The sequence below is a fragment of the Phaseolus vulgaris genome, chromosome 7 (genome assembly GCF_051622355.1).
Source record: "Phaseolus vulgaris cultivar YP4 chromosome 7, ASM5162235v1, whole genome shotgun sequence".
Classification (NCBI taxonomy): Eukaryota; Viridiplantae; Streptophyta; class Magnoliopsida; order Fabales; family Fabaceae; genus Phaseolus; species Phaseolus vulgaris.
This window is the reverse complement of record NC_143504.1, coordinates 45026900-45045514: the sequence shown is the minus strand read 5'-3', so window position 1 is coordinate 45045514 and position 18615 is coordinate 45026900.

The following is an 18615-nucleotide window of genomic DNA, read 5'->3' as shown; positions in this document are numbered from 1 at the left end:
GGGGCACGCCCGTTACCGGTTTGCAGAGAACTGGAGGCGTCGCCAGGTAATCCTTCAGCTTAACGAAAGCCGCTTCGCATTCCTCAGTCCATGCAAAGCGACTGTTTCTCTTGAGGCACTGGAAGTACGGGTGCCCCTTTTCTCCTCCGGCGGAAACAAACCTCGAGAGCGCTGCCATCCGCCCTGTCAACTGTTGAACCTCCTTTACCGATGTCGGACTCCGCATGGCGATAATAGCCGCACATTTGTCGGGGTTCGCCTCTATCCCCCTCTCGGTGAGCAGAAAACCCAAGAATTTACCGGCCTCTACCCCGAAAACACACTTCTCGGGGTTCAACTTGAGGCGGTATTTGGATATTGTGTTGAACAACTCCTCCAAGTCTGCCATGTGCTGCACCCTGTTCTGCGACGCCACCACCATGTCGTCTACATAGGCGTATACGTTCCTCCCAAGCATTGGCGCCAGGACCTTGTCCATTAACCTCTGGTACGTGGCGCCCGCATTTTTGAGCCCGAAGGGCATCACCTTATAGCAATAACTGCATGTTTCAGTCATGAACGCAGTCTTGCTCTCGTCTCTGGGGTGCATCTTGATTTGGTTATACCCTGAGAAGGCGTCCAGGAAGCTTAACACCTTGCTGCCAGACGCGCTGTCCACTAGGGCGTCGATGCTGGGCAACGAATAGGAATCCTTTGGGCACGCCTTGTTCAGGTCCGTGAAGTCAACGCACATTCTCCACTTTCCGCTCGCCTTTTTCACCAAGACGACGTTGGCGAGCCACTCAGGGTACTGAATCTCCCTAATGTGGCCAGCACTCAGCAGCTTCTGCGTTTCGTCTTTCACCACCTGTTGTCGCTCCTCATTGAACTTCCTCCTTCTCTGACGCACGGGGCGGACCGTGGCGTCCATGCTGAGGTGGTGACACAGGAAATCGGGGTCGATGCCCGGCATATCCGAGGCGGACCATGCGAAGGCATCCAGGTGGCGTGAAATCACTTCTGCCACCCCTTCCTGTTCTTCTGGACTTAGCGAGCTTCCTAACTTGAAAGCTTTGCCGCCAATCTCCCTTTCTAGGGTGTTAGCTGCAGGTTGCTCCCTATTATCATCTTCGGCGGCGCCGCTTCTTCGGGGGGCACCGCCTCTTCCACAGGCGCCTCCTCCATTGGCACATCTGCTTCGGGCATCGCCCTTTCTGCTATGGCCTCTTCAAGCGTCAGCCCAGCGGGCGTCGCCTCAATCATCGTTGCGTCCGTGCTCGGCGGACGTTCGTAAACCATGAAAACGCCTCTCTTCGTCTTCAGGCTGTTTTCGTAGCATTTCCTCGCCTCCTCCTGGTCTGATCTGATGACTATCACCCGGCCGCTGAGGTCTGGTAGCTTCATCTTCATGTGACGGGTGGAGGACACTGCGCTTAGCCGGTTTAACGCCGGCCTGCCCAGCAAAATATTGTAGGCAGAATTAGCGTTCACGACGAGGTATCGGATACTCTCGGTGCGGGAGGCCTCTCCGTCTGTGAACGTAGTCCTCAACTCCAGGTACCCCCGGACTTCTACCTGGTTATCCCCGAACCCATACAAACATCCCGTATAGGGACTCAGCAGATCGGGGGACAATCGTAATTTGTTGAAGGTCGACAGAAACATGACGTCTGCCGAGCTTCCTTGATCAACAAGCACTCTGTGAACCTTCCTTCCGGCCGTGACAACAGAGATGACAACGGGATCGTTGTCGTGGGGTACCACATCTCGGAGGTCTCGTCGTGTGAACACGATATCTGACTCCCATGGCTCCCCTGAGAGCCTCTCTTCAACTGAATTTACCCCCCTCGTGTATTTCTTCCGCTGGGAGGCGGTGGGCCCTCCGCCAGAGAAACCTCCAGCAATGGTATGGACCTCGCCAAGCACTGGCATCTCGTGCGCTGGCTCATCTGCCGGCGACGGCAAGGTGGCGGTCGTTGGGGAATCTGCGACATAATCTTTCAAAAACCCAGTCCTTACCAGCTCATCTAGCTGGTAGCCCAACGACAGGCAATTGCCGATTTGGTGCCCGAAAGCCTCGTGGAATTCGCACCAAGAGTCTTTACGGCTGGGGCTTTCTGGCCTCGAAGGGGCGTCTCGCCTCTGGCTTCTTTCTCCCCGTCGTTGTCTCATTGACTCTGACGGGTTGAACTCGCGTTGGTCCCCTCGGGCGTGAGGGTACGGCGCTGGTGCGCTTCACACATACCTCCCCTTCCGAAGCAATGTGCTCTACCGCCCTACGCCGTAATTCAGCAAAGGTCCTAGGGCGATTGCGGATAATAGATTCTCCAAAGGGGCCGGGGCATACGCCTTTCACAAATGCGTACACGATCATAGGCTCCTCTGTTGTACCAACCTTCACAACCTGGGCTCCGAAGCGATTGATATACTCCTTCAGGGTCTCCCCCTGATATTGTTTCACATCAAACAGGTCGTAGGAGACCGGCGGCGGGGCCTTGTTGGCTAAGTATTGTTCTCTGAATAACCGCGACAGCTGGCGGAAAGATGTGATATGGCCCTCGGGGAGGCTAATGAACCAGTCCATAGTCATCCCGGTCAGGGTGCTCATGAAGAGCTTGCACTTGGCAGCATCAGAACCGCCTATCAGGACCATCTGTGTGTGAAATGCAGCGAGGTGCGTCTCTGGGTCCTCCATCCCAGTGAAGATTACCTTGGGTCCCGCGAACGTGTTCGGGATCGTTGCATCTAGGATCTCCTGCGAGAAAGGAGTGGAAAACTCCCTTGGTGGGGAATGGTTCTCCGTCTCGTCCTGCCCAGGCCGCCTCCGATCGTTTCTCAGGCCCTGGCGCAACTCCTCATTCACACGGTGGAGCTCTTCGTTACGCTCATGCGAGGCGTCAAGATCTGCCTACATGCGCTCCTGCTCCATCTTCGAATCCGCCATGTCCTGCTGCAGCCCCCTCATTATTTCCAGGACCTGCTGCATGGATAGGTCTGTTGGGGCTGCGCGCGCTGCTCTTCGTCTGGTGGGGGCCATTGTCACTCCAACCTCCTTCAACGTTACTGTAGCTTGGTAAATTTTTCTCGAACTTGTGATGGGACTGATGTTTTATATCGAGCCCCACGGTGGGCGCCAAATGTTCCGTCCGGTTGACCGGGACGTCTTCGTGCACGACCTCAACAGTCAGCTGGGGACTCCTTCCCGCTGGTTGCCCGTGAATTCCTGCAAAAAAGAGGACAAAGAGGCGCCCTAGCGGCCGTGTGCACTCCGACGCTCAAGTCAGCCAGCAAGAAACACCAAAAACTGTCCACCCACGTCTCTGAGCACCGCGTATGGCACTCTGAGGGTGGTAAAAGAAACTGCGTATATGTGTGTGTGTTGTCTCCTTTAGGCAAAAATATTCTCCGGTCACTTGTATGTAACCTTAAAGCACGGGCAAGCAACCAAAGAGTTTCTCGTAAATTTGCCAAAGGTTCCAACCCTTTTTCCGACATTCTCAGCGCTATTTAAACTGTCCCAGCATTTAAAGCGCCTTAAAGCGCCTTAAAGCGCTTTTACACTCAAACGTAACGCACTCATTAAAGCGCTTAATTACGAAACGTAACGCATTTAAGACATTGAAACGCTTGGGAGCCATAATAGTACCTGAATGCTCGAAAGGGAAACTGTATTGAATATCTTTAATTACCTGGCACCTGACTAGAGGGTGTTTCTATTCCGGCATTGCTGTCATACACGTGGAGGGCCTCACGACGCCATGACCCCATCTGGGGGCATTTCTGCCCATCTGGGGGCGTTTCTGCCCATCTGGGGACGTTTCTACGTGTGGGTCCTCCTGCCTGGGAGTGCTACTGCGCTAGGGGTGGCTTTTTGGGTGCCAACTCATGCCCCCAAGTATCTAGCCACTTACTCTGAGAGCGTATCTGCCTTCCTCTCACACCCTGCACCCGGTTATCCTGGGCGTGACCTTCCTCTTGGGTCGTATCTGTCCCGCAGGCGTCTCTGGGGCAGCAGGGGTACTTCGCGAGTCAGGCTGCCCTTCACTGGTACTATCACTATGGCCTTGAAGCCACCTTTTCCTTCTCTTTATCACTTTCCCGAGATATCGGGACCTGAGGCTTTCCCACGACGTCGCTCCCTCCATGGTCTTTCCTACCCATGGGTATCGGGGAACCACACCGCGATTGCCTTGCTTTTACACTGTTTGATCTGGCGACGCCCTGGTTGGGCGACGCCTCTACCCAGGCGACGCCTTGCCTTGGCGACGCCTCCACCCAGGCGACGCCTTGCCTTGGCGACGCCTTGTCCTGCCTTGGCGACGCTTCCTCTTGGCATCTCTACACCTGGGCGACACCTTGAGTTGACTTTGACTCTCCAGTCGTTGACTTTGACCTTGACTTAGTCAACGCCCTGATACGGGATGGTACAGATCACATGTACCTCACCAGAGGAGTTGAGCATAAACCATCACACCAACTATTCTTCCTTTTGGTCTTCTTATAAGATACAAATATGTTGTAAATAATTTGGGCTCGCTTTAGGGGTCCAAATAGGAAAGATAGACTAGAATAAGGTGCCTTTAGCATAATAGGGGGTGTAGGTATCATTTTAGCTTGTTCATAGCCCTTTAGGAATACATTTTGACCTAGTTTCTAAAAGAACAAGCCTAGGATGCAGGTTTGATGGGTTTGACTTAGTCAAACCCTAAGGCTGCCCATTTTTTCTATTTCCCATCCTACCCCTCTTGCTTGTTTTCCAAGACTCCTTCACCTATAAATAGGAGGCATACCCTTTGTATTTCTCATGTTGAAATTAATAGAAGAAAAGTTACTCTGCACAAATTGTGTGAGGTGTTAGTGAGGCTTGATTCCTCTTAGAATTTAGGTCTTATCTTGTGAGTAATTGAGAGCTCTCAAGTGACGGCTAGCAACACTTATCTTGGAGGCCAACCACATTCCAAGTGGCGTGTTCCACTTCTCAATCCATCACACAAGCTTTCTCCTTCCTTCATGTCTTCTTCCATTTGTCATTCTGTTTTTACTCTTGTGTTATGTTTTTTTTTTTTTTGTTTCATTCTTCCATTCGACAATTCTTATTTGTCTTTCCTTTCATGTTCTTTAATTCCGCACCAATTGGCATCATATTCACCTTGTAATTGTCTTTTCTTTTTGCTCTTGTGAAATGAACCTTCACACTTACTTAACCACTTGGTTAAGTTTTTGTCTAGTGGGGATCTTCTTAGAGTTCTCACAATTTGTTTAAAAATCTCAACCTAAGTAAAGTGTCACACCATAAAATGAACAATCCTAAAATCAACTCACCTCAATGGATGAATTCTATCTATAGGCCATGTTTGGAAAGAATATTTGGGGATGAAATGATTTTGGGAGAATCCTCTTAGAAGGGGATAACCTTTAGGAGGTTTTTTACTATCATCCCTAAACTTCTTAATAAAATATGTCAAGTATTTAGAATGTTTAGGTAATGAAAAAGACAAGGAAGAAAAATACATTTGAGGTGAAGTGATGATAGTCGTGTTATCTTGTCCTTCGTTTTCTTTTTCATTTTCACTTTTGGTTCTAATTTGGGCTTGATGTTCCTCTTTTAGCTTTGGGGTTCTTTTATTTGAACAGTTGACATGTGCCCAAACCCTAAACATTTAAAACATTTTGTGCTTGAAGGCTTGGTGGGTGACTTAGGGGTAGAGGTAAAAGGTTTATCTTTAAAAACGTTATAGGAAGAAGTGGTTTCTTTTGAAAATTTGGAAGGAGGAGTTGTTGTAGAAATGTTATTTTTATCCTTCCCTGAAGATTTGAAAAAGCCATCATGATGAGTAGTTTTGAAAGTTGTTTTCATCCAAATATGTGATTCCACCTTTATGGCTACGTGAATCAACTTCTTTAAAGAAGAGTACTCATATAATTCTACAACATCTTTAATTTCTCCACTTAAACCACTCACAAACCTAGTGATCTTTGACTCTTCACTATCATGCATATTTATCTTAGTCAAAGTTGTTTCTAGATCTTTAAAATATTCGTCTACCGTCCTAGGTCCTTGATGAAGCCGTTGAAGCTTCAACAAGAATTCTTTCCTATAAGGAGGAGGAACAAACCGCACACACATACATGCTTTCAAATCATACCAAGAGACCACGATTGACTTCTTGTTTAGGCCAATGTCCATTACAGTTTGTTACCACCATTGAATGGCGTAGTTTAAAAAACCTAGGGAAGCTAACCTAACCTTTTGGTCCTCGTGACCTTATACACATTAAAGAGATGTTCAACTTTAGCTTCCCATTCTAAACACAAAGTAGGGTCATTGGACCCACCAAAACTAGGTAACTTCAAAAAATCAAAAGAATGTTGTGGTTTTTGTTGGTGTTGATGGTGCCGTTTGTCAAAATTGTGCACTTGCCAATCATGTTCTTGACTCCCATAGTGCATAGAATGTCTAGTTGTTCTTGGCGGCTCCCGTCTCATTTCTTGAGTTTGCCTTGCTTGAGCTTCTTCTAGTCTTTGCAATCTTTTTACTAGTTAGCTTATTTCGTCATCTTTGTGGACCATTCACTTCTTGACCTCCACAAGTTCTCCCAAAAGGTGGACTTTGTGATGTGATTGCGGTTTTGAAGATTCACCTAAAGACAAATGACCCATAATGTTTGCACAAGGAATCAAACAATTAGTGAAAAAGAAGTTAGAATACACTCTCATGTTTGCGTCACTTTTAGTGAAAAGAAATCAAGAGGAGAACACTCAAAGCACTAAAAAAGAATTTTATCCTCTCAAAAGGGTCTATCTTGGTGTTGAAAATTTCTCAAGTTGAAGTGACAAAGCCAAACACACTTGATCTCAAAGAACCACAACAAAACTTAAGAAATTTGAAAAGACAATCAAGAAAAGAACAAAACAAGAAAGCTAAACCAAATTTGTGAAAAAAGATTATGACAAAACTTGAAAAAGAAGACAAGCAAGAAAAAGTCACACAAAAAGTCTCTTACTAAACTTCTAACAATGAAACTTTCTTTAGAAATTTTTCAAAGCAAAAGGATAAAAATTCCACAAAGGTTGAAATCAATTTGCCAATCAAGATGAACCCAAAATTTTGAAAATGTTGCTGTTTGAAAGATTTGAACACAAAATTTGTTGCGCAAACTTTTTTTTTTATACTTGTTTTTGGATTATGGAAATGAGATGTCCAAAGTTTTGATCATGCATATTTTCATATAACTCCAATTTTAATAAATAGTTTGGGATTCCAAATAATTGATCACTTGAAATATTTTGTTTGGAACTTAAATCTACATCTACTAAAACAAGTTTCTAATTACTTACAAACTTTCACAATTAAAAGCAAGTAAGTAGAGGCAAAAAATATAAGGAATCCTAGAACACTAAAGAACATATGACTCAACATAAATAAGCAAGAACAATAAAACACATAAAGGAACATTCAAAAAGTGAAACAATGTTATTGAATAAAGGTAAATGCTGAAATTAAAAGCAAGAAAGTAAAGGGCTGAAATTAAAAAGTGCTTGAAAGTAAGGAAAAGAATTTAAAGGTACTTGAATGTAAAGATAAAGGTGCAAGAAATTAAGTGCCAATCAACTCTAAACAAGATAAGCTCAAAAACCAAAGCTCTGAATACCACATGATGTGAGTTTATTTTAGACGTTTTCATTTATGGTGACACTTTTACTTAAGATTGGAATTTTAACAATTAATGGTGAGGACCTAAGGAAGATTCTCACTTGACACGAACTTAACCAAGTGGTTAAGTAAGTGTGAAAGTTCACTTGACAGAGGTAAAGATGAAAAACAAGATATGGTGAAGATGAGATGCAATTGCGGAATTGAAAATTGGCACAAGGTAACATCAATGGTGGTCATGGCCTTTCAAATGATGCACCATACTCATGATTATGAGTGAAACCCAAGAGCAACAAAGAAGAGAAACTAAGAGACAAACACATAATGGTGGGTGAGAAATGTCACGCCACTTGGAGGGTGATGTGCTCCAAGATGAGTGTGTTGGCCGCCACTTGAGATCTTCCTAATCACTCAGGATAAGACCTCAAACCTATGAGGACATAAGCCTCACTAAGAGCTCACACAATTTGTGCAGAGTTTCTTTACTTCATTCAAATTCAACCTGTAAAATACAATGGGTAGGCCTCCTATTTATAGGTGAAGGAGCCTTGAAAAACAAGCAAGAGGGGTAGGATGGGAAAAGGGAAAAAATGGGCAGCCTTAGGTTTTGACTAAGTCAAACCCGCACCCTAGGCTTATCCTTCTAGAAACTAGGTCAAATTGCTTTCCTAAAGGGCTATGAACAAGCTAAGATGATACCTACACCCCTTATTATGCTAAAGACACCTTATTCTAGCCTATCTTTGTTATTTGGACCCCTAAAGTAAGTCCAAATTATTTACAAACTTACTCTATTTTTTAAGAAGACCAAAAGGAAGAACTTCTTATATTCGGGTTTATAGCTTCTTATTTTTCTTATTCTTTCTCGAGACTTGGTGGGACTTGACTTTGTATGTTGAGATGACTGACCTTTTTGGGAAGTGCTTGTTGTGTCCTTATTTATCTGTTGGTTTGTATCACGTGGTGATGCTCTATATAGTCGTCTGGTAGGTTCAACCTTTAGACTTGTGACATAACATTCGCGAGCAACCTTTTGATCTACAAGGACCATGATGATATCTTCAGCCATTGATGGAAACTTCATAGTTAGGCGAGGGTGGAGATTGTTGCCTTTAGACGATTTGTGAACGACCGTCCGAGTAGTATGTTATAAGATGTATTGGCATTGACCAATAAATACCTGATCTTTATAGTTTTGCTCAGACTCTCCTCTTCCTCAAATGTGGTGTATAGGTCAATAAATCCTCTGGTATCCACTCATTCGCCTGAGAATTCGAAAATTTGTTCATCATACGGCTGAATCTGTGTTTTAGGAATTCTCATTTTCTTAAAAGTGCTCCAGTAAAGGTATCCACCGAACTACCTTGATCCACTAGGACCGTAGTGATTGCAAACTTGTCTATTTCCATTCTGATTACCATGGGATCGTCCTGTGCTAGGTCTATTGGAGTGGAATGGGTTGAATGGATGGCTCGAAGATGCTTCTTTCTAGCTGAGTTAGAGCATCCACCTCGCGCAAAACCTCTGGCTATTGTGTTGACTTCTCGTCCAGGTACACTGAGTGCTACCAACCCAGAAATAATGTTAATAACCTCTTGGACCCTATGTCTGGTCCGATTGTTCCTTTCAAGACTTTCACTTCGTAGCTGCGTCCTTCTTACTGGACTTTCACTTTGTCTTAGTCTCGTCGGATGTTGGTTGTCATATGTCAACGTGATTCTCCTCGCCTGGACCGATCATAGTATTCTCTTTGTCCTCTGGGTGGATATTGATCCTTCTGTGGGGATCGATACGTGCTGGTATCAGTCTTGACGAATTTTTTAAAATAGCCAGCTTGAATAAGTTCTTCTATTTTATCTTTCAACACCTGACACCCTTCAGTCGTATGGTCATAGTTTCCGTGATAGTGATAACATTTAGAAGTATATGCACTCTTTGGAGTTTGTGATTGTTTCAAGGTCGAGATTTTGGGTTGGTCTCTTGATCAGGCTCTTGGTGAATCGGTCAGGTCGGATCGCCAAGACAAGGTGATGCATTGCTATTTCGGGCATTAAGTTTTTGAAACCCATGCAATTTTTGTTGAATCTATCCATGAATGCCCGTAAGGACTCTCCTTTTTTCTTGTTTCACGTTAAGGAGGGCCATGGATGAAGTGTGGTGTGATCGGCTTGTTGTATACTGTGTAGCAAACTTCATTGATAGGACTTTGAAATTTCCCATGGAGTTGGGAGGGAGCCTAGTGAACCATTCGAGCGATCCCTCTTTGAGGGAAGTAGGGAAGACCTTACACCATACGACCTTGTTGGTTGTTTATAAGGTCTTTTGTGTCTTGAAGACATTTAGGTGTTTGTCCGGGTCGGTGGAACCATCATAAAGTTTGATGAATAACCCTTTCCATTTGGTTGGAAGTGGTGTATCGATTATCTCATCTGTGAACGGATGTCCTCTTGGGTCTTTCTCATCATCCGGGATAGGATTGTTTTTGGAGCTTTGGTGAGTCTGGTGAGTTTTGAAGAGTGTGAGATGTTTGGTGGGTTTGAGAGGCCAGATGGGTTTGATGGATTGGTGGTGCTCGGGATTGTTCTTCCCACTTCATGCCCATCAAGTCGTTGTTACAGATATTTATTTTGCTATTTCAAAAGGGACATTTCCTCCTCGTGCTGATGTTGATCCTCCTCATTACGTAGTTGATTCGCAATACCTTTTTGTCTTAGTTCCTCCATTTGTGCTTGAAGGACTTGGATCATAGTTATGTGCTCATTCGACGTACGGTTGTTGTTAGCGTTGTTCCTTGTTGATACCATTGTTGTTGATTGGTATTTGCTGCTGAAAATTGAGTAATACCTTGGTCCCACGGTGGGCGTCAATTGTACATGTATAGGCTGAGGGGCTCAGATAGTACCTGTGATTAGGTGCACAATTGTTGATGTGTTGGTGATCTTCAGATTCCTTCAAGTCTCCTTACTTCAATGCTGATGCTTAGTCGATCGGGGGGTACTTGCGATAGCACTCCGACGCTCAAGTTAGTGTTATGATTTAGGTGTATTATAGTAGAATGTGAAAAACGTACCTTGTTCCTTCACAGATAACCCTATTTATAGTATTGGCCTATGGGCCTTGATGTTGATGGGTTGCACATTAGTTATTAACTGATGCACAGTAGTTCCTTGATATCAGGGACATGTATCTTTCAGTTAATCAGTTGTTTCCGTATATTTCGAGATATTCATTGACTCATTCAATGGTAGTTGTAACTGTTATTTATGACATTTTTTGACTGGGCATTCGGTCGTTGATACTGAGACTAGCTCAATCGGTACCCACCGTGATGTGAGTTTATTTTTAGATATTTTCATTTTGGTGACACTTTACTTTAAGGTTGAGATTTTAGGAGTTAATGGTGATGACCTTAGGAAAATTCTCATTGGACACTAACTTAACCAAGTGGTTAAGTAGGTGTATTTCTCAAAGACAAAGATAAAAAACATTGTATGGTGATATGTATGTTGAACCAAGTGGTGTTCAAGCTTTGAAGAATCCAAACCATTTTAAGGATGTTGAAGCCTTGGTTGTGCTTGTTGTTGCCGTGCTATTTTAGTTTAGTTTTAGGGTAGTTTGAGTATTGTAATCCACCCCTTGATCGAATCTAAAGCATAGGCATTCTCAATCTTTGTGAAAGAAAAATGTTTTTCAAACTAAAGTTAAAACAACCGATTGTTTTGTCGAAACAACCGATTTTTTATACTTAGATGTTTTGAGAAAAGATTGAAAACTGTTTTTCAAATGGTTGAACTGTTAGAACCAAAACAACCGATTGATTCGAGGAAACAACCGATTGTTTGTTTTGGTACCATAACAGAAAAACTGTTTTATCTTTGACTTAGCTTTAAATGATTTAACTGTTTACGCTCCAGTCTTTAAATGTTTTGACCAATCATTAAATGCAATAAAAGAGTTTGTTAAGATTTGATAACAAACAACATCTTTGAATATATTCAAAAAAACAGATTTATGAAAATAAGTTTTTGAACAAGAGTTTTTCAAAGAGTTGAGATTGCTTAGAGTTTGTGATTGATCAAAGTGTGTGGAATAGGATTCTGCTTGTATTGATTTCAGATTTTCTTCTGTAACAAGTGTAATCCTTGTACTCTACTGAACAAGTTTCGTTTCTGTGTTTGCTGAGATTGGCTGTGTGTTCTTAAAGGGATCAAGATCAGCAATCTTAGTGTTGGTGTGTTGTCCAAGAAGAGTGTGTGTCTTGAGGTGTTCAAGGTCACTTTCTTGGTTGTGGTGTAAGTGATCACGGTGTGATTGCTTAGTGGATTTCCTCAGAGGTTTTCTGAGAAGACTGGATGTAGCTCTGGATTTGGAGTGAACCAGTATAAACATCTGTGTGCAATCTCTCTATCCCTAACTCTTTAAATTCAGTTTTGCTTGTTGTTTGCTGGTATAAACAACCGATTGTTTTTCTGGTACTGCTGTTTTTGATTGTTGTTTTGGCAAACTAAATTTCTTATCAATTGTTTCTTGAGATAATTTCATTCTTGACTTAAAAGTTTGTGAAAACCCTCTTTAAACAATTCACCCCCCCCCCTCTAGTTTAAAGTCATCCATTCTAACAATCGGCATAAAGAGTTTGGTTCTTGAAAGTTATTCAAATTGATCCTAAAACTGTTTTTAAAATGGTTGATAGACTACCTTTTGGGGAAGGTGCTTTAATTAACAGACCACCTCTGTTTTGTGGTTTGAACTACCAATTTTGGAAAGTGAGAATGAAAATATTTATGGAATCACTTGACAAAGGAATTTGGGATGCAATTGAAAATGGTCCTTTTATCCCAAAGTTTGAAAAAGATGGATCTTTCATTGAGAAGCCATGGTCTCAATGGACTGATGCAGAAAGCAAAAAGGCCAAATTCGATTGCATTGCCAAAAATATTATAACCTCTACTTAAAATTATAATGAGTTTTTCAGGGTCTCTCAATGCAAATCATCAAAAGAAATGTGGGACACCTTGGAAGTCATTCATGAAGGAACAAATGAGGTGAAGAGAGCTAGGAAGCATGTGTTGGGTTTAATAGTGCCAAAGTTCAAGAGGGGGGGTGAATTGACCTTTTAACACTTCTTCGCAGAAACAGTGTTTAACCCAGTTTTATAGAAAATAAATCGATTTATGTGAAAATGAACAGATTTATTTCAGCACTGTTTTTTCTGTTTGAAACGCTTTTAATACAGCAAAGCTAATCACAAGACTATGCAGTGAGGATTTCCAGCAGCACACACAGATATCAGATTTGAAAAACAGTGAAACACAAAAACAGCAAGCTTCAATTTCAAGCAAGTGATTAAGGTTCAATTGATAGCATGCTAGTTAATTGAGTGACCTTTGCAAACAAGCTGTTCCTGTGACTTTTAACAGACTATGAGTGTTCTTCTTGATGTCAAGAAATTTTCCAGAAATTAAGAACAATGAATCACAAAACAGCAAGCTTCAACTTTAAGCAATTTGTTTAAGGTTCAATTAATAGCATTGACAGTTTCTTGAACAGCCTATCACAGTCAATCTGTTCCAATTTTTAGCAGATTATGTATGTTCTTATCAGATTCAAACACCTTTTTCAGAAATCAAGAACAGTATGCACAGTGCCCAGAAAGAACAGATTTATTTTCAATTGAACAGATTTATTTCTTTGTTGTTTTATCAATTATGCAGAAACGAAATTGCAGAGTGAGGGAGAGAATGAACACAAACAATTATACTGGTTCACTCAACCTGAGCTACATCCAGTCTTCACCAACAACAGGTGGAATTCACTAACACACTGTACAACCCAGTACAATTCCCACTGTTCTTGAAACCTACAAGAACTTAGGTACTCTTGCTGAAAAAACCTATTTCAGCATACACACACACCCACTCTTCAAGAACACCTATCAAGAAGAGGGTTCAACCAAACTATTACAAGAAAGAGATGTGAAACGACTACACCTCACACCAAGCTTTTGGAACCAAACCAAGAACAAGCACTTTGTGATTTTTGAAATCTTTGAAGAACAAATGCTAATCCTTTGAAAACACTTAACTCTCTGCTGTCAAAACTTGTTTTTGCAAATGTATGAACTGTTTGAATCGTTATTAAGCTCAGAAACAAGTTTGCATTTTATAGAAAGCCAGCTTATAAAAAAATTTTGAAAAACAGTTAAAGCTGTTATAAAATGAATAGATTGAAAATAAAATGAACTAATTTATTTTCAAAAGCAGTTAGAGAGTTTGTTAAGAGAGGAGACTTAGTCAACCATTCTGGTGCTGAGATAAAACTGAAAAACGTTTAAGTATGATATGGCACCAGAGGCAGAAAAGAATCTATTCATTTACAGATGAACAGATTTATTTTTCAAAACGAAAACAGAGGAAGTTTAACTGTTTGAAACTCAGTCGTTTTGAAAAGAAGAAGACTTAGTCAAAATACCTGATGCACAAAATCAAATTTTTACAAAACTTTAGCCAAGGCATCAGTGAACAAAATGAATCTGTTTATTTAGAAAAGAACAGATTTATTTTTATGCAGTAAAACGTGTTTTTGTGTAAAACATGTGAAAAACAGTTTTAGAAAACTTATGCTTGTTCTTATCACATGGCCAGTGGTTATGAGGTGAGTTACTCAGCAAAAAGCTACTCTTAGACAACCTCTAAGCACTAACTAAGACATACTTAAAGCAAAGGAAAATTACATGAAAAGTACATACAAGTCTTCATCAAACACTACACATAAGTCTTCATCAAACACAATCTTGAAGGGGCAGCAACCATCTTCAACAGCATGCTCTAATCCAAGAGTATGAGATGTTCAGAATGCTTAAAGGAGAAACAATTGTTGAGGTGCAGAAAAGATTCACGCACATCATCAATCAACTCATGAGTCTTGACAAGACCTTGGATAAGGAAGAGCTAAACATCAAGATCTTGAAATGTCTTGATAGAGCATGGCAACCCAAGGTAACTGCTATTTCCGAATCTAAAGATCTAACATCATTAAGTGTTGCTTCTTTGTTTGGAAAGCTTAGGGAACATGAGTTAAAGATGAATAGACTCAATGTTCAAGAGAGTGAAGACAAGCACAGAAGGAGCATAGCCTTAAAAGCTTCCAAGCACAAAGGAAAACAAGAATCCAGTGATGATAGTGATGAGGAAAACCTTAGCTTGCTGTCAAGAAAGTTCAGCAAATTCCTAAAGAGAAACCGCAACAAAGACAACAACAAAGATAGGTATGGAAACAAGAAATCCAATGATCTTAATTCCAATAACTATACTTGTTTTGGTTGTGGTGAGCAAGGTCATATAAAGGCAGATTGTCCAAACAAGATCAAGGAGAAAAAGCCTAGCTACAAGGAAAAGAAAGGCAAGACAAAGAGAGCCTACATAGCTTGGGATGAAAATGAGGTGTCTTCATCAAGTGAAGATGAGAAAGCAAACATCTGCTTGTTTGTTGTAGATGATGATGATGAATCTTGCAGCTCAAGTGAGGTAAGTTCATGTGCTTCCTTGAATGAACAAAATTACAGTGAATTACTTGAAGCTTTTCAAGAAACTCATGATGAAGCTAATCGATTGATTCTTTCAAACAACCGATTGAAAGAACTTAACAACTGGCTGGAAAAAAGAGTGAAATCACTTGAAGATGAGATTGAAAAATCTAAAAATGATTTCAAAAATCTGGAAAACTATTTCAAAAATGCTTCTTGTAAGTGTGACACTCTCATTTGCGAAAATTGTGAAAATCTTGAGAAAAAGGTTCACTATCTTGTTGAAACTGTGGACAAGCTTTCAAAGGGGAAATCTAACTTTGAGAATTTCTTGGCATCTCAAAGCTGTGTTTTTGGAAAGGCTGGTTTGGGTTTCAATCCACAAAACCAACAAGATAAGTTTAAAAAAAAAATCAAGAAAGCCAGTGAAAAAACCGATTGTTAAATCGAAACAACCGGTTGTTACATGCTTTTATTGCATGAAAAAGGGCCATTCGGTTAGATTCTGCAAAATAAGAAAATTCTCTGTTTCTAGAGGCTACATGAAATGGATTCCGAAAGGATGTGAGGTTCCAAATGAGAAAAAGAAATCTATTGGACCCACATTTGTGAAGGGACCAAATCTTGTTGCTTGAACTCATGCTTATGCAGGATTTCTAAAAGAAGTGTGAAGAACTAAGTCATGTGATCAAGTTTTTGGAAGAAAAAGACAATCATTGAAGCTGAATCAATGTTCTGCATCTGTCCAAAGGTCCTCAACAGTGAAAAGAGGCTTCTTGATCATAAAGCACATCGCTCATTGAATAAATAACATAAAGGATAAGACCTTCCTTTCTCTGTTCTTAATTTCTATTTTTAAAAGTTCTTTCACATGGTTAAAAATCTTTTAAATTTGCTTAATGTCATCTGCTTTGAACTCTTTCTGCTCATGGTTAAAATTCAAAATCAGTTTAACTGCTGCAGAAAAACAACCGATTGTTTTGGGTCTGACAGCACTATGAAGAAATCTTTTTTATTGCTATTTTAAATTTCTATCTGTTGCAGATCAATTCAAAGAGAGAATCTTGGTCAAAGAATCTGTGTTGAAAGCTGATCATGTTTAGAGAGAAGTTACAATTGTCATAAAGGAATATATTCCAAAATCTTGGAAATTCAAGAGCCTTAAATGACTAGTCAAAGATCACATGTGAAGACCATGTGATTTTCATCTTTTTCTGACGTTTTCTATGCAGGGCAGAGTCAAGTCCTCTCTCTCTGAAAATCTGGTACCCACACATATCATTGAATGCTATTTGATTCTTTTTCTGCTATAAAATCTGGTGCAGCTGGAGACAATGATCTTATTGAGAGGTATAGGTATGAAACAAGTATCAAAAAGATAAACAACCCCAAGGTTGTGTGCTTTGATTGGCTGAAAAGTCAAAAGCTTGATAATGTAAGGAGGTTGCTCAAAGATCAACCTCTCAGAAAGTTCCTAGAGATGAAGGGAAACATTTACCCAGATTTGGTAAAGTTTTGAGGGAAACAATCTAGTTTTTCATGTGAAAGGTGTAGAAATGGAGATAACTCATGAAGTATGGACTGCTGTTACTGGTCTCAAGTTCTCTGGGCTTAGAATCAACAAGGGAAACCTTGGTGTAGTAGAGGATTTTAACAAAATCCAATACTACAAGAGTTGCTTGAAGAATCAACATGCTCAAGTGAGAACATGCTCGGTTGGAGGTCTAAAGCTTGATGAAAGATTGTTTGCCCTCATTGTAACTTGGATTCTAACTCCAAGGGGGAGTAATCATTCTGTTCTTACTGAGGAAGATCTGATATATATTTTCTGCATCATGAAGAAGATAAAAATCAATTGGATCCACATCATCAAAGAGCACATGCAAAAGGCTATGAGGTTAAGTGACTATCACTATCCATATGCTATTTTGGTATCTAAATTTCTACTCTATTTTGAAGTGAACCTTGAAGATGAAACATCTGAGTTGGTCAAGTCAACTCAAGAGTTGAACAATGGATCACTCAGCAAAATGGGTTTTATCAAAGTAGGTGGCAAATGGATTAGCAAGGATGGTGACCTTGGTGCTTCATCTAGTGGTGTTGTTGATCTTGAACAAGATGAGCCTGCTGATATGGATGTTCAACATGAAGATCTACCTGAAGATTATCAAGATGTTGGACCAAGTGTTGGTGCTGGAAATCAAGAAGAAAGGATGCAAACCATGTCTCCTTTTGAAAGACTCATGGTAAATAGGCTTGATAGCTTTGCGGAGAATCAAATAAATCTTCATGATTTCTGTGTAAGCAATTTCCAGAGGATTGACAACAGGTTTGACAACATTGATGCACGCTTCATGACTCTAGATGAACAAATCTTCAGTTTGCTGATGATGATGAATGAAGAAAAACAACCGGTTGATGTATCGGAACAACCGATTGTTTTTAGTGGTTATATCTGGTTTTTAAAATTCTCTTTCTTTCTATTGTTGTTGCTTTAATTCTGATGTAATCAAAATAATATCTTGTTTTATCTCTTCTCTTTGTCTATTTGTGAAGACAAATAGGGGGAGATATATATGATGTGTTTAAATTTCTGTTTTTTAGTTGTTAAAACAAGTTTGGATAAGTAAAACCTTATAGGTTTTTGCTCTTATATTTGTTTCTGATAATTTGCTCTGAACTTTAATTCTTATATCTGTGCTAACCAAATATCAGAAGTTCTATGCTTTGTTCAAAACTGTATCTTGCAGGAACTGCTTCAGATTCAATCAGGTACAACACAAGCATCAGGGATTTGTCTTCATCAAATAGGGGGAGATTGTTGAACCAAGTGGTGTTCAAGCTTTGAAGAATCCAAACCCTTTGAAGGATGTTGAAGCCTTGGTTGTGCTTGCTGTTGCTGTGCTGTTTTAGTTTAGTTCTGGGGTAGTTTGTGTAATCCATCCCTTGATCGAATCTAAAGCATAGGCATTCTCAATCTTTGTGAAAGAAAAATGTTTTTCAAACTAAGTTAAAACAACCGATTGTTTTGTCGAAACAACCGATTTTTTATACTTAGATGTTTTGAGAAAAGATTGAAAACTGTTTTTCAAATGGTTGAACTGTTAGAACCAAAACAACCGATTGATTCGAGGAAACAACCGATTGTTTGTGTGTTCTATGTTTTATTGAACAAGTTTCGTTTCTATGTTTACTGAGATTGGCTGTGTGTTCTTAAAGGGATCAAGATCAGCAATCTTAGTGTTGGTGTGTTGTCCAAGAAGAGTGTGTGTCTTGAGGTGTTCAAGGTCACTTTCTTGGTTGTGGTGTAAGAGATCAAGGTGTGATTGCTTAGTGGATTTCCTCAGAGGTTTTCTGAGAAGACTGGATGTAGCTCTGGATTTGGAGTGAACTAGTATAAACATCTGTGTGCAATCTCTCTATCCCTAACTCTTTAAATTCAGTTTTGTTTGTTGTT